General features: G+C 42.0%; 1 protein-coding gene across 3 annotated transcripts in view; it reads right to left on the bottom strand.

Moving 5' to 3' along the window:
- Positions 1–339: 339 nt before the first annotated feature.
- THUMPD2 (THUMP domain 2 tRNA and snRNA guanosine methyltransferase) overlaps positions 340–15,248 on the bottom strand; it is a 30,129-nt gene continuing 15,220 nt past the window's right edge. For all 3 annotated transcript variants that reach the window (XR_015708915.1, XR_015708916.1, XR_015708913.1), the window contains 2 exons: positions 6,374–6,467; positions 340–5,581 (listed from right to left, as the gene is read on the bottom strand). The gene's annotated coding sequence lies outside the window, so the exon portion shown is untranslated. The remainder of the gene's footprint in view (positions 5,582–6,373; positions 6,468–15,248) is intronic.

Below are 15,248 nucleotides of genomic sequence, written 5' to 3'. Positions count from 1 at the left end.
TGCCCACCGGGCTAACGACTCTGCATTTGGGATAACAGTTTTTGGCAACCCAGATGGGACTGCGCTGACAGTCTTGACTGGATAGTCTTGCCGTACCCGACAGGGAGAAGCGGTCCAACTGGACTCCAGTGCACACCGACGTGTTGATCGGGGATTCCATCAGCTCCTCTCCTGCAGTCGGGTGGTATGTGACACAACGGTGCAATGCTATTTGAAAGAGGTATTTTAAAGGGGAAAAGGGGAGGGGCGAAACCTCTTAAGGAAGCAGTTGAAGTTGGTTTTTTGTGCTCTGCATAAGACGCACCAGAAAAGATATGCACCAGCAGCATCGTTCGTTTCTGCACATTGTATTTGTAACATCGAGAGAAAATTCCTCATTTTGTAATTGGAATTTTGTGTGTATGAAACGTTGGTTTAAGCTTTTCGGTACCAAAATGGGTTCCACTGCTTCTAAGGAGGTTCCTCTTTGTTCTCCTTTAGGATGCATCCTAAATAAGTGGAATAAATTTGGAGGGTATCCCATGACCAGGAATAAATTAAAACAGTATTGTAATCAATGGTGGCCACAATATCAATTGGATGATGGTGAAATATGGCCTGAAAATGGGTCTTTGAAATACAATGCTGTATTACAATTAATGTTATTTTGTTGGAGAAATAAGAAATGTGATAAAATACCATATATTGATTTGTTCTTTGCTTTAAGAAATTATTGGGATGTTAGAAAGAAATGTGGTCTGGTGGATTCGAAATATCAGAATGGAGTATACTCTTTAACTGAAAAGAAGGGGGGGAAAAAGAAAAAGAGGGTTCGTGCTTTACCAATTGTAAGATGGAACAAAAGAGGTCACAAGGCATGGATGAAGATACTCAGCTATTGGTAGCCCCTCTGAAACAATTAGAATTGAGTGAGGAGGAAAATGAAACTGCTAGTAATGTAGCTGGAAGAACAAGGGGACGAAGACCTATAATCCAACTTCCTCTTAGACAGGCTGTAGGACCTGAAGGAATGCTGTTGTACATACCTTTTACTACTTCTGATTTATTAAATTGGAAACAGGCAGTCAGGTATTACCAGAATAATCCTGAGGGGATGATGCTAGTAATATGAAAGTGTTTAATATGTTGTTTATTGGTCAATTGGTGTCGGATATCAGGAAAATATATCCGTTGCCATTACTTGGATGGGATTTACTCTGTAAATTAAATGCACAATTACCTTTTCTGAAGATTCTGCCCAGCTACTTATTCCCCCAGAGAATGCACGGAAAGCACAGATATGTTTGCTAACTGAGAAGAATCCTGAGGAAGGAGGAGATATTCCAGATGAGGTACTAGATGTGGTAATACACGCATTCGATGCATTCATCATCGGGAACGCCGGGACGAGCCAAGAATGTGACTCTGGCAAAGATCGGGCTAAAACCAGGAACCCAGCCGTAAGAAAGAAACACTACCCTAGTAAACTGGAGGCCCAGAAGGGATTACAACCAATGATAAATTCCTTTTTAGAGCATGGACAATTAAGGGAATGCCAGTCGGAATTTAATACTCCAATTTTGCCTGTAAAGAAGCCTCACTCTCAGGAATATGGATTTATGAGAGGTTAATGTGAGAACTACAGACGTGCAACCCCTGGTTCCAAATCCATATACCCTCCTTGCTTCAATTCCTGACAGTAATACTTATTTTACAGTGCTGGACTTGAAGGGTGCTTTCTTTTGCATACCTGTGGATGAACAGAGTCAAACTATTTTTGCTTTCGAGTAGGAAAACTCAACTACAGGATGGAAGATGCAACTCTGTTGGACTATCCTTCTCCAAGGACTTAAAAATAGCCCCACATTGTTTGGTAATGCATTGGTGAAAGAACTAGAACAATGGCACAGTGAGTATGATACCATAACTCTCTTACAGTATGTAGATTACTTATTGATTGGTTGTGATACCTACGAAGAGTGTTTGGAAGCCACAATTACCTTACTCAATTTTCTGGGTTTAGCAGGTTACTGAGTTTCTAAAAAGAAGGCCCAGACAGGAAAAGAGAGAGAGTCCAATATATGGGATTTGAAGTAACAAGAGGATTAAGTGCTGAAAGAAAAGAGGCCATTTGTAGAAGTGCTATACCTACTTCAAAGAAACAATCAAGCAAATTTTTAGGGATGGCTGGGTGGTGCTGGCTGTGGATCCCTAATTTCGGACTAATTGCAAAGCCATTATATGCTGCCACCAAAGGAACTGAGGGGATTTTAGAATGGACAACATAATGCTGTAGAAGCTTTGATGAAATTAAGAGAAAATTAAAGCACCCTGCCTTAGGGCTCCCAAATTTGAGGAAACCCTTTCAATTATGTGTACATGAAAGGCAACAAGTAGCACTGGGAGGGCTGACACAGAAATTGGGGAGCTGGAAGAAACCAGTGGGATACTTTTCCAAGCAACTGGATGAGGTCAGTAAAGGTTGGCCCGCCTACTTGATGGCAGTAGCGGCGACTGTAACCTTAATTGAAGAATCTTGTAAACTGACACTGGGTCAACCGATTACCGCATTTGTACCCCATGCTGTATCGTCTCTCCCTGAAAATAAGGGACATCACTGGATGCCCTCGAACAGGTTAGCAAAATATCAAGCTGTGTTACTAGAACAAAATGATGTCATGCTTTCTCTAACCTCTACCTTGAATTCTGCCACTCCCGATCTCTGAGTCTGATGAACTGCAACATGATTGTCTAACCACTATTGAACAAGTGTATTCTAGCAGATCAGATCTACAGGATGAACCCTTGCCTGATGCAGAAGCGGAGCTCTTCACCAATGGTAGCAGCTACATTTTGGAAGGAAAATGAAGAGCTGGATACACAGTGGTAACAAACACCCAAACGTTAGAAACCAGAGCATTACCCGGTAATACATCCACTCAAAAGGCAGAATTGACACCACTGACTTGAGCTCTAGAATTGAGTCGTGGGAAAAGAATCAATATATATACAACGATTCCAAATATGCATTTGGAGTGGTTCATGCACAGGGGGCAATTTGGAAAGAGGCTTAAACTCACAAGGGGCTCCAATAAAATATGGGGCAGAAATTATTTATTGGTATTAGTAGACACCTTCTCTGGTTGGCCAGAGGCTTTCCCTTGTCATACCAACAAAGCTAGAAAGGTAATTAGGATCTTGTTAAAAGAAATTATACCTAGATTTGGTATTCCAGAGGGTATCTCCTCTGACAATGGGCCTCATTTTATTCATAGAATTATAGAATCATAGAATACCAGGTTGGAAGGGACCTCAAGGATCATCTGGTCCAACCTTTCTAGCACAATCTAGACAAGATGGCCCAGCACCATGTCCAGCTGAGTCTTAAACGTGTTCAGCGTAGCACAGTCAACCACTTCCCTGGGGAGATTATTCCAATGACTGACTGTTCTCATCATGAAAAATTTACCTCTCGTGTCCAATCGGAATCTCCCTGGGAGTAACATGTACCCATTACCCCTTGTCCTCACCATGTGACTCCTTGTAAAAAGGGAGTCTCCATCTTCTTTGTAGCCACCCTTTAAATAGCGGAACACTGCAATAAGGTCTCCCCTAAGCCTTCTTTTTTTCTCAAGGCTGAACAAACCCAGCTCTCTCAGCCTATCCTCATACGGCAGGCTTCCCAGACCCTTGATCATCCTGGTGGCCCTTCTCTGGACCCCCTTCAGCCTGTCCACATCTTTTTTGTATAACGGGGACCAGAACTGTACACAGTATTCCAGGTGTGGCCTGACAAGCACTGAGTAGAGAGGGATAATGACTTCTTTCTCTCTGCTGGTGACGCCCTTTTTGAGGCAACCCAGCATCCTATTGGCCTTCTTGGCCACAGCAACTCACTGTTCACTCATGTTGAGGTTCCGGTCCACCAGGACCCCAGGTGCAGAAGTAGTGCAAAAAATTTCCAGGTTTTTGCACATTAAGTGGGAACTACACACTCCCTGGAGACCCCAACCTAGTGGGAAAGGTCCCAGACTCTCTCTCTCCACCACCCTTATTACAGCTAGAGCCCAGCTCCAAAATTGCAAACGTCCAGCAATTTCTCCCACATCAAAGGTGCCAGGACTAAAAGCCGTTGCCGGTTCTCAAGTAGCCTCAGAACCCCATTCACAGCCCCACAAACACTGGGGCTCTGCACTCGCCTAGCATAGTAAAGGTCCCCACACTCTCTCTTTCCCTTACCCTTGTCACAGTCAGAGCCCAGTTCAGGAACTGTGAACGTCCAGGGATTCCTCCCACACCAAAGGTGCCAGCACTGAAAGCTGTTGCTGGTCCTCACCTTCCCTTAGCAGATGTTTGACAGCCCCACAAATACTGGGGCTCTGCATTTGCCTAGTCTCCTAAGGGTCCAACACTCTCTTGGTTGCTCTTGCCACAAGCCCAGCTCTGAAATTGAAAACGACCAGCAATTTCTCCCACACCTTATGTGCCAGGACTGGAAGCTATTGCTGGTTCTCACCTTCCCTTTGCAGATGTTTGATAGGTGCACAAATACTGGTGCTGTTTGCTTTCCTAGCCTCCTAATTCTCCAACATTCTCTGAGTAGATCTCACTACAGGCCAGCTCACAAACTGAAAACGTCCAGCAATTTCTCCCACACCAAAGGTGCCAGGACTGAAAGCTGTTGCTGGTCCTCACATTCCCTTGGCAGCCCTTTCACAGCCCCACAAACATGGGCTGTGCACTTGCCTAGCCTCGTAACAGTCCCAACGCTCTCTCTTGCCACAGCCCAGCTCTGAAATTGAAAACATTCATCGACTGCTACCAAACGGAAGGTGCCAGGACTGAAAGCTCTTGCTGGTCCTCACCTGGATAAGTTTGGGAGCTCTCCAACCCCAGATTTTTTGTGAGCTCTGCACCCTGGACCATTTTTGGAATGCTGCTTCTTTTTTTTGTGGGAGGCCTTTATGGTTTCTTTATTTTCTGGAATGTAATAACACCTGGCATTTTTAGAATGATTCACTGTGCATCACCAAAGGAATGCTTCACCACGCCATCCCGTAGGAATGCATCATCATGACATCCCAGAGTTACCTATCACGATTTCGTTTTTTGGGAGTCCTGCACCGTGTGGGTTTTTCCTGAGGCACCCAGCTCAAGCTGGTTTTTTTCCCCACTGAACCACTCAATAAATTCATCTGGCATACATTGTATCAGAGACTCTGCTTCGGGGAAACCTAGGGTCAAGCCTGAGGGGAAAGAAAGTGCCCTAGACTGAGTGTATGTGTGAGTAAGGAGTGGAAAAGGGGCACCCATTGGCTCAGTGGAGCTGCCTGCTGCAAAGGGACTCCGGTCCTAATAGTTAAAGTCTCAGGTGGTTTGTGTGCAACTCCCTGAATGGTGTGTGAATGCTTGGGCAGTAGCTTCTCATTTAACAAGCGTTTCAACATCTTCATTATCCTTGTCTTCTGGACTTGGTTCCTAGTCAGTCTTCATCAGTAGGCTCACACTCCTCTTCCTCGTCATCTATCAAGCTGTCGTTAAGGTTGTATTCATTTGGTTCATCATCACTGTCATTGTCACTATCTCTTCACAGCCCTTTTTCCTGTAGGGACAAAAATGTCATCTATTCATGAATCATAAATACAGAATGAGAGAGACCTCCCAGAGACCATCAAGTTGGTCTCTCTCCTTAAGAGGAGAGAGAATCAACTAAAGCACCCTACCCAATGCTGACAATTTGGGGGTTGATGTTCAAGACTCTCACGAAATCTGTGCCACCTCTCTCTGACCCCTACTACAGCACTTACCGGTCTGATCACTCAGAAAGTTTTCCTTCCTGGCCTTAATCCCAGCCTCTTGTTACAGAGGAGTCAAAGTTATTTCCTGTCCCTCTGCAGCACCTTTTATTTCTTTCCTCTTTCTCCTCAATTTTTCTCTAGCCTAGACTACACTACCTTAACTCTCCCCTTCAGCTGTCCTGCCTTCTTTCTGTGCATCTGATCACTGATGCTCATCTGGAACTCAAGCCTTTTTCACAAGGTCATGGCCCAAATAAAGCTCCAGGTAAGGTGTTACCCATTCTTGGCAGACATAAGGTAGTGCTGCATGGTTAACCTACATTCACCTGGTTAATAAAATACACCACTAGGATCGCTTTTGATAACTACTGTTCCTGAAATACAGCCAAAGCACATTCGGTTGTCATGTATTGCAGCCCCAAGACCTGTTTCTGCAGCACCATTTTGTAAAAGCTAACGAATGATGTAGCTGGTTACTCTTTACTTCATAGAATACAACTAAATACAGATTATTGCATTGCTTTCAGATTATTTCTGCATTTTGAGATCATCCTGTATATATTCATACTGTGTACCAGTGTATCAGCCATACTCACCATTCCCTGCACCACATTATCAAGCATGATGTTCACTTTGTCTCTAACCGTAATTCTTCATGAACTGTCACAGATCCAGACTGGTTTCATACAACTGTAAGCACAGGCCACATTTTCTGTTAGCACTTGGAAAACAGTATCAGGCCTCCCCACCCTCAAAGCAGAGTTTAAGTTGATTAGTACACGACCTCCAGGCTTCTTCCCTGAAGGCAAGAACTCCCAAGAAACCAAACAGGGAAGGGCTCCCAAAAACCAAACCGTGAGGCACTCCACTCCAGGGCGGCGTGGTGAAGTGCTCTGGAAACAAGCCCCTGGGGTGGGGCTCTTTTTTCCCCCACAAGACCCACTGTGTCCATCTGAACAGGCCCTGACAATAGCCCAGGTTCATAAAAACATGACAAAACTTTACTGGTTTTGGCCACATGTCCAACACCCATTAGATCATCTTCCTGAGCAAAAAACATCCAACAGTACGCTGGTGCAGCAACTTTTCAGTAAACTCAGTAAGCACATAAATTTATGGACTGTGCATAACGTGTGTCCAGATAAAACACTGACATAGATGCAGCATTTATCTGAGTCTTACTATTTGGTACCTCACTTGTCCCTGTCTTTCTATAAAAGGTTCTTACCAGATGGGGACATTGAAAAAATCATGTACGAAACTGAAAACCCAATAGAGACATTTTTGTTTGCGGGGTGTTGTGCAGGGATTTTGTAGGGAACTTAAAGAGGGAAGGTGAGAAAGACATCAAGATGTAGGAGAATGTTGGTAACAGATATTCGACAGCCTTTTTAATGAACTTTTTTTGAAGAAATACATGTCAAATGCTCTTTTGCAGTTCAGTATCTTTGAAATTTCTTAAGTCATAAGGGCAAATTATAGCCAGTCTGGTATGTTGCTTTTAAAGAAGTTCTTCTGAAGTTTGTTTACTAGACACACAGTTCACAAAACCCAACTCATTCTTACTAACTTCAAGGAATTCATAGGTAAAATAAGCATGAAGGCCTAAAATAACCATTTAACTTCATTAATAACTTAAGACTCTATAAGCAAGTTGAAAAAACAGGAAAATTCAAAGTATGTCAAAATTCTCCTTTTAGTGCGCTGCTATATCACACTTCAGTCTAACTCAAAAGAGCTTTTAAACCAGAAACCAAAGCTATTGCATAAAAAGTTGAATATAGACACTAAGCTCATATTTATCAATTGTCACAACCCAAAATCACTTCTCAGATATGGCTGTTAATAAATTTCAAATGTAACACAACAAATTCCAGTAGAACTGGCCAAGCTACTACCTAAGAAAATATGTTTTAAGTTTCTCCCAACACATTAACATACTGGTGACCTAACCATTTGGTATTTTTTAACTAGAAATCCAATATTCACATGTATTTTATTTAACTGAAAGCAAATTTCAAACCACAAGCTGCAAGTTAACATCACAAGAGACTGTCTGCTACCAGTGGTGTTTTGCTAATGGCTTGCTATATCCTGGCTAGACCTTTAAACGCACAAACACTGAAGAGCAAACAAGGAATCATTTTTCACATACGGATAGGTATCTCCATGAAAGGACATGATTCCAGGATTTGACACTGGTCAAATCCTGACCAGTGTTTTCACTGCATCCAAAATACTAAAGTAGCATAAGCTTTAGAGTAAGTGCCTAAACATTATTAACCCTTAATCTTCACACTCTCCCCAGTCTGCAAAACTTGCAAAGAAAAGCAGTGCCATGGTTCTGGAATGCGGACACTGCCTATCTGAAGCTGTGAGTTAAGTCTCTACCACAACTGGAAGCAACAACTACAGAGAGAAACTGAGCTCGCTGAGCAAACAGAGCATAGCTAGAGCACGTTCTCTGTGCACCACTCAGGTATTCAAAGGCTGCCAGAAATACATCATTCAGCTGCAAGATGCCAGTTGTTCGCCCCATCAGCACAGCATGAGGGCAAGTTACTCCAGCTGCAGAGCATCCCCAGGCTCCATCCACAGCTCTGAGAACACACACAGCACAATTCTCCAAGTCCTACTAAAATACTACATATTTTAAAGGTTGACATCATCTGAGGCTGCTGAGTCCTACGGTTCTTTCCTCACAATACAAATCTCCTTCCCTGTTTTATCTTTACAGTTCCATAGGGAAACACAGCACAGCTGCTTGTCTTAGCTGGACTGGTAACCCACGTCATGTACAGCCAAGTACTCCAGCAATGGGAACTGACATAAAAAGCCAAAGCAGCAGAACTAGACAAGATAATCCGAGACGACAACTTTCAGTATAAATAAAAGGAGTGTGATGAACATACACTTTTGGAACTACATAGTAACATACTGTCCTGTCTTGATTTTTTTTTTTAAATGTGCATGCATTATATAAACACATTTCTAATCACTTCCAGAATTGTAAGAGAAAAAAAAATGGAAGAAAGTAGCAACTTCTTTCCCTTCTTGCCTGCATAGACCTTAAGGATCAAACCAGGTAGTAGTTAAAATATTTTCCCACCCCCAACATTAAATCTTGAAATGGAACACCAACAGTTATGAGTTAAAAAAAAAGTCCGGACATTTTACTTCCCAGATTACTGTACTCTCTTTCAACAACAAGTCTAGCCACGTTAATAGAACAGCACTTGCAGACTGATAACTGATCCGTAGGGCATATGCGCTTTGTGAAATCACAATGTAAGCACAGTTCAAGCATAAATGTAGCATACAGTCAAGTCCTAATTAGAGTCTCCAAGAGAATTTCAGGAAACGTACTCGATTCCCGGATACTAATGCTGACCTATTATTTCACCCTTCCTTCTTTTTGTTTCTCCCTCTATACTCTCTCCAGGTGAGTTCTTTTCTGCCTTGCTGGCTTCCTCATTTCTTTTGTTCTATACAGGTTTTTATATCACATGGGCTGAAAAAATACTACTTAAGACAAAATACCCAACTCTCACTGAAATTTTCATCAGCTTTCCTTTAACTGTTCTCCAACTACATTTTTTTCCTCTCTCACCTTGCTTGACATGCTTGTTATTTTTTAGAAGTGTATTTCGTCCTACACTAAAAGGCAACAATTATTCCTTCTTTCAGTAAGTGGACTCAATTGATTTTGTACAATTGTTTTTTTAGCATGAAAATATTCCATTTCTGTGGCCTATTTCAGTTGAGAAATGCTTGCCTGGTTCTAGTTTTATTACTTTAACCACTGCTAGCTGACCCATGTTGACATTTTGAGCCTAAAAGAAAAAAAAAAAATTTAGAGAGCAGAACACAGCAATCAGCTCCACATTCTCAACTCAACATTCTCTGACAACACAGAGTGAAAGAGCAACTGAGATACACAAGGGTCTAAAACAGTGAAACCACTTGTTGGAGGTTTTTTTGAAGCAAATACAGCCTCAGGAGGAGTCAATAAATTAAAACATCTCATACATTTATGTTTCATGCAAGGTTAGAATTTTTTTTCCTACACTATGCATTTATCTTTTATTGGGCTTACAGTATATATTTTCATTAGATAAGCATCATTATTGAGTTCTGTTATATCCAAAACACTTATTTAAAATAATCCACCTCTGTGCTTAATGACAGTGAACCAAACAGTAAGAACTCTGTAGCTAGCATGCTCTTCTCCAGTACACGTTTGTAGGAACCATTCTTCCAACAAAAATTCTCATACTGGATTTATTTTCTAAAAACAAAGCAAACTATCTCAAAAAAAACCCAAACAAAACAAACACTAGGTAGCTAATTTGTACCAAGAGTTGAAGCTTTAAGTATGCTCAGGAAACCTTGCACTGTCACACGAGTCCTAAACTACACAAGTCCTCAAACATGCTGTACTTCATATTAAAATCCATAAACAAACCAACCACTGAGATACTGACTGCAAAGCAGTTATAACATACACGGATCTCACAGCAGACAAGCAGGGCCCAGGGAGCATCAACAGCTGCACCCTGTAGTGTATGTGACTGCTTCCAAGACTCCCATGAGAGTGATGCAACACGTCCTGCTCATTTCGCTACATGCTCCTTGGTCCTTACTCTCCACCAGCAACAGCATCCTCTCCTTGCTGCAAGGCTGTGAAGAAAACAAGCCAGCAAACAAAGGAGTCTGAAAGCATTCCTCTCATATATACACTGTGTTGGACCACCGCTGCACTGAATGCCGTGCCCGCTCTGCCCCCTACATAGGGCACAGAAGGTGAGACCAGTCCTGCTCTTGCTTTTTCCCTCATCCACTTTCAAATCAAAAAAGGCCAGAATGACAGAATTTAATGATGCAGATAGGTGCTCACCTTTACAGTGGCTAATGGTCTCATTTAAGTCAATTTAGGAGCTCAAGGGCTCACACCTTTTATTGAGATCTCTCCAATATACAAGCTACCTTTTTTTTTTTTTTTTTTTTTAATAAATTGATTCATAGGACTGTTTTGCAAGGCCATAAGACTCACCAAATACTGTAAGGTATTGACTCTCGACATGGCAGCTTGAGACCTGGTTGTGGAACCACAAGTGGACGGGAAAAAAAACCCTAAGACTTAAAAAATAGCCAGCAATGAAGTGTGGAAATAAATGCAGTGTGTATTCCTGTGTCCAGAGATCTACCCAGGTTGTTCCTAGCACAGCTGATTCAAACCTCTCACTGTTCCTTGGTGTGGCAACGCTCTTCTGCAATACGGGGAGTACTGGCATTTGCAAATAATTTCCAGGTAGATGCTTATTGATAGACCCTGAGGCCAGTGGGAAACCTATAAAAGTCAAAGAGTAGTCCAAACCTGATAGACTGTGGAAAGAACAGTTAAAAAACAAGTCTTCTCTGGCAGACTTCCCTGTACATCATTATTTGCCCGCCCCACCGATGGCAGCAGTGTCTCCACTCATCACTGTATGGTGGAACAAAGATTTTAAAGACATTAAGAACAGCAAAAACAGCAGAGGATGAAGGCAACACATGAGAAAGCGACACCGCTGAAGCATGAGCTAGGATTTTTATTCCTTACTTCTTTTCCCAACGCATTCTTTTCATAGCAAGAAACAAACACAGAGCCAAGATGTTCATGAATCAAAGGTCAGCATTTTTTTAACCTCCAAGATTAACAAGAAAAATTACTGAAGCTTTAACAAAGACCTGACCTCATCAGGGATTCTTGTTAAAACTTAAAGACCTGTTTGGGGGCAACTTGTACTAGCAAGATAATCAACGAGACACAACTGCAGTGGATACAAGTGAGGAGATTCTGAAGTTATGTATCCTGCATTCAATTGGGATGTGCAAGCCAAGCTGGAAAAATTTCACAGGCTTCAGGGACATTGCTATAGTCTAGTAAAAAAAAAAGTTTGGTAATTTTTTAAAATTTTATTTGTATTTAACAATATTGTGTCCAGCTGTTAGGAATTTGTTTCTCTGACTATGGCTCCATAGGTCACTATGCTCTGCACAGTGCTATGGCATCTAAAGCCAAGAAAGGAGGTGGGTAGGAGCTAGTGACAATTTTCGAACAAATCTGATTAAAACATACGAGGATACTGGTCACAAAGTCCTATGTGGTAGAGATGCCAAAAAACTATCAATAGTAGACAGAGAAATCTATAGATACAGCTAGATACATCTGGAGCAGGACGTGCAAAATCATAGCCAAAGGAACAGAGTCCAAGAAGCAGGCAGCCTTGCCAAACCTGCGCTCTCCACACCTTATGGCTCATTCAGCCCCCTCCCATCGCAAAGGGATTTCTTCCTCAATGTCATGTTCTCAAAAGAACCGTTCAAAATCGTAGGCAGGAAAGAACAAAAATTGTGTCTTTTCACTTTCAGCTTAGGCACTGCTTCCTTTCTTCAACACTAGCAGTAGTGGGACTCTTCGGCCAGCTGGCCATTCTCTGGACCAGTATCAGCCAGGGCTCATGAAAGCCAGAAAGGAAGAACAAAATCTGATTTAATGCAGATCACCAATGCCTTCAGAAACAGCAGGCTACCACCTCCTTCAGGGCATGAATTGTTACTTAAGAACACATGACTTGAAGTCGACAATCTGAATAAGTTATCACTTTGCATCCTATTCCATTTGAGTTATTAGCGTTGAAGGCGTTGTCACAAGTAAGAATATGAATTGCCTCTGTTAATCTGGGTATTAAAAAAAAAAAAAAAAAAAAGATCATCCTGATTGTAGTGACACAAGGGTTCCTTGCAAAGGATGAAGATTAGGTACCCCTGACAGGTTTTACTAGATCGCATCAAATACCTTTGAAATCATCAGTTATGAAACAATTCCTTGCCTAAGCTCACATGAATGAGAGACTGAGAAAGACTGCAGTACCGCATGCTTTTTAACATGGGTTGGAGCTGGCTCATACTCTTAATTTGAGGGTGCTTGCATACGTACCATACAATACCTCAGTATGTTGCTTTCATTTAGCATAATCATGCTAAAGTTGCCAATTACTTATGGGTTTTGAGATTAGTGCATCAATAAGGAGTAGCTGGCTGAAGAAAAATTTCAAATAAGTATTTCTGAGTCAGCAAATGCAACCAAAAATTTCAAAGAGGCTCATGTACGAAAACACAAGTTCATTTTTTTCTTTCTACTTGCACTGGAAGTGCTCTAACTCCCAGTCTTTGAGATGATGAGGTAACAGCAAAAGCCAAGAGCTTTTCCTCCCATTCCTGGTGCCATGACCAGGAGCCTGCAACTAATTCCTTCACATGCAGATTTCACAAAATGTAGCCCCTGTTTTGCCATCATCACTGCAACATGATCTATCTAGAAATCGAAACCAGTCTACAATTCACCTGCCCATTTATACAAGTGAACTATGTCAATGGGAATGCATTACACAGGTCTTCCAGAAGCACAGATTGGCCTACAACGCCTGCATCTACATGCAGTGACATTATTAAATGTGTACAGCATTTATACAATGTCTGCTCTGGAAAACCATATAGAGATCCTCATTCTACCAGTAGCTAAAAGAACGATACTCTTCCAGAGATCTAGACTGCCATATCTGGGGAGGAGTTTAAAAAAATTCACCAACTGCCAAGTCAAGCTGGAGAAGCGCTACCTAATTAAAGAGGAAGTAATTGCTACTGTCTCTGTCACAACAGTAGGATATCAGATTGAAACATTATATAAAAAAACTGCCACCAACTAGAAATAAAAGCTAGAAAAATCCAGGTTTTGTTGTTATTCCATTATACAAAAATTCATTAACCAAAATGCCTCACAATTGGAAAGACCTTATTACTCTGAAATAGAGAAGGAAAGAGCAGTAGGGTAGGGCAGTACTCGAACAGACTATTCGGAAATACCAGCTGAGTGAGAGTATGTGTCTGAAAAGAAAAAGAGGTGAAAGAAGGAAAGGAGGAGGAAGGCTAGTATTTAGCACTGCCCTTAATATATGCCACAACAGCAGATTCATGAGAAGGAGAGGTCTGTGCAGCTGAACCAGTATAGACATAAAATCCAAGGTCCAAGGAGGTAAATCTCTTGCCAAGTTTATATTTGTCCTTCAAACGGAAGCTGGTACTATAAAGCATATAATGCTGCAACAAAAACTAGGCCAAAAAGCAAAGTCTAATACAGTAACAACAAGGTGCTTGTTTTTTACTACTTCCTATGTGAATTGTTGAACAAAATGCAGATGAGCAATTTCTAAACAAGTTGCTACTTCATGGGATAACTGGTCCCAGGACACAGACACGCTTCCTGACCTGGATTAGCTCTGCTCTTCAGCAGAACGCACCCAAACGGCTTCCCAATCCCCTTGCTTCCAGCGCTACGGTCCTCCCCTTCAGCCTCTCTCAAACCCACACAACTCCCCTAGGAGCTGATTCAACTCTTCAAGCCAGCACAAAGCCACCTGCCTTCCTATTTTTGGTTAGTTTTCTGCCAGGTTAGCTAACCGCACTGGCCCAGGCATCACAGCGAGCACCAGAGCTAACACAGGGTAAGCAGCAAGACAGCCAGGAGCAGGGTAGGGAATCGCCCCTCTCGGCAACAGTGAGCTGTTACATCAGTTCAGCCTATCCTACAAAGTCACAGCTGTAATTAACAGGAATTGAACTACTAAGAATTATGCTAAAAATAATTGGGTTTCACATGCCAGTGGGAGGTGTGATACCAAAACACAACAGAGCTACAACTTTAGAAAGCAATGCTTTGATCAAGGTGATGTTAAACAAAAAGATCTGAAACTAAGGCAAACAAAAATCCCTAAGCAAAGCAGGGATTGTTGGTTAAGGAAACCACAGTCACAGAAACTTTTTACCCAGCGCAGTAAAAACAGGATGGCAAAACATCCACCCCTCTATGCCTGCCTGACAAGCTTCAAAAGATGATTAAAGCTGAAAAGAGGTTCTTCAAAACATAGACATTTATTCCTAGCAAAGTCAAAAGGAGCTTCAATAGCTGTAAGGTCAATCAAGAAGAAAGGAAGACTAAAATGCCTATCAAAAAGCACACAACTAAAAGGCACAGTTTCAGTATTTCAGAAGCCACAAAGCTGTAGAACAATTGATACCTTACTGGGTCATCCCAGGAAGGAGTAGCAAGGGCACACATGTGGAGAGAAGAGATTTGTACGTAGTACTCTGCAAAATGAAAGTTCATCAAAATTCAGGTTCATCTGTTCTGGACATATTCTCTTCAAGCAACACACAGGAGCGCTATCAGGAACCATGGACTCCGAAACACCGTCAACAGCAGAAAGGAGTAACAGTCACCAGGTGTTCCCTACAGATACCCACAGAATCCAAGAGTTTCAACGTGAGGCAGCTCAGCTGGTAGATACCTGACTTCCCTCACCAAAACCAACGCCCATGCCAAAGGGCTGGGGAGCAGAAAATCAGGCTTTTTCTTCTTTAAAATGAGAC

This window comes from Nipponia nippon, unplaced genomic scaffold, assembly GCF_047370975.1.
Source record: "Nipponia nippon isolate SJK-2023a ecotype South Korea unplaced genomic scaffold, ASM4737097v1 scaffold_4, whole genome shotgun sequence".
Taxonomy (NCBI): domain Eukaryota; kingdom Metazoa; phylum Chordata; class Aves; order Pelecaniformes; family Threskiornithidae; genus Nipponia; species Nipponia nippon.
This window is presented reverse-complemented; position numbering and strand designations above follow the sequence as displayed.